We start from the raw sequence: 2,271 nt of genomic DNA on the forward strand, positions 1-2,271 counted from the left end.
TCATATATATTCTTTCAGTTTCCTATACCTTGGCCCATAGCCTTTCTCTCCTTTTTTCTTCCAATTGAGTTATAGTTGATGTACTATGTAAATTTCAGATATACAACATAGTGATTCACAATTTTAAAAGTTCTAGTCCATTTATAGGTACTATAACATATTGACTATATTCCCTGTGCTGTAAAATATACCCTTGTAGCTTATTTATTTTATAGTTATAGTTTTAGTAGTTTGTATCTCTTAATCTCCTACCTATTTGCCTCTCCTTCCTACCCTCTCCCCAGCAGTAACACCTAGCTTATTCTCTTTATCTGTCTTGTTATACTTACTAGTTTGCTTTAATTTTTTTAGATTCCACATTAGAAAAGGCAGAGGAACCAGAAATCAAATTGCCAACATCCATTGGATCATCAAGAAAGCAAGAGAGTTACAGAAAACACCTACTTCTGCTGTATTGACTACGCCAAAGCCTTTGACTGTGTGGGTCACAATAAACGGTGGAAAATTCTTAAAAAGATGGGAATACCAGACCACCTGACCTGCCTCCTGAGAAATCTGTATGCAGGTCAAGAAGCAACAGTTAGAACTGGACATGGAACAACAGACTGGTTCCAAATCGGGAAAGTTCATCAAGGCTGTATATTGTCACCCTGCTTATTTAACTTATATACAGAGCACATCATGCGAAATGCCAGACTGGATGAAGTACAAGCTGAAATCAAGATTTCTGGGAAAAATATCAATAACCTCAGATATGCAGATGACACTACCCTTATGGCAGAAAGTGAAGAAGAACTAAAGAGCCTCTTGATGAAAGTGAAAGAGGAGAGTGGAAAAGTTGGCTTAAAGCTCAACATTCAGAAAACGAAGATCATGGCATCTGGTCCCATCACTTCATGGGAAATAGATGGGGAAACAGTGGAAACAGTGTCAGACTTTATTTTTTTGGGCTCCAAAATCACTGCAGATGGTGACTGCAGCCATGAAATTAAAAGATGCTTGCTCCTTGGAAGAAAGGCTATGACCAGCCTGGACACTGTTGAAAAGCAGAGACATTAACTTTGCCAACAAAGGTCCATCTAGTCAAGGCTATGGTTTTTCCAGTAGTCATGTATGGATGTGAGAGTTGGACTGTGAAGAAAGCTGAGCACCGAAGAATTGATGCTTTTGAACTGTGGTGTTGGAGAAGACTGTTGAGAGTCCCTTGGACTGCAAAGAGATCCAACCAGTCCATCCTGAAGGAAATCAGTCCTGGGTGTCCATTGGAAGGACTGATGTTGAAGCTGAAACTCCAATACTTTGGCCACCTGATGCGAAGAACTGACTCATTGGAAAAGACCCCGATGCTGGGAAAGATTGAGGGTAGGAGGATAAAGGGACGACAGAGGATGACATGATTGGATGGCATCACCAATGCAATGGACATGAGTTTGAGTAGGCTCTTGGAGTTGGTTATGGACAGGAAAGCCTAGCTTGTTGTTGTCCATGGGGTCACAAAGAGTCAGACATGACTGAGCAACTGAACTGAACTGAACAGTAATTGTGTTTCTCTGTCTAACTTATTTCACTAGCACAATACCTACCAAGTTCATCCATTTTGTTGCAAATGGCAAAATTTCATTCCTTTTTATGGCTGAGTAATATTCCACTGTGTATATGTATGTGTGTATGTGTGTGTGTGTGTGTGTTTGTATATATGTGTGTGTGTGTGTATATATATATATATATATATATATCACATCTTCTTTATCTATTCATCCGTTGATGGACACTTAGGTTGCTTCCATATCTTGGCAATTGTATATAATGGTGCTATGAACATTGCTGAGGATGCATATATCTTTTTGAATTAGTGTTGTTTTTTTTTTTTAATATCTAAGAGTGGAATTGCTGGGTCATGTGGTAGTTCTGGGCTTCCCTGGTGGCTCAGTGGTAAAGAACCCAATGTGGGTTCAATCCCTGGATTGGGAAGATCTCCTGGAGAAGGAAATGGCAACCCTCTCCAGTATTCTTGCCTGAGAAAACCGATGGACAGAGGAGCCTGGCAGTCTATAGTCCATGGGGTCATAAAAGAGTCAGATACAACTTAGCAACTAAACAACACAACATGTTTGTCCTATTTTTAATTTTTTGAGGAACTTCCATAGTGTTTTTCACAGGCCCACACTAATTAGTCCCTTGTGGAGGGAATAAACATTAAAAGTACCTCAAGGGGAGATTTTCTGTTATATTTTCTAATGTTATTTTATCCTGTATGGGACTCTTTGTGCC

This window comes from Capricornis sumatraensis, chromosome 6, assembly GCF_032405125.1.
Source record: "Capricornis sumatraensis isolate serow.1 chromosome 6, serow.2, whole genome shotgun sequence".
NCBI classification, from domain to species: Eukaryota; Metazoa; Chordata; class Mammalia; order Artiodactyla; family Bovidae; genus Capricornis; species Capricornis sumatraensis.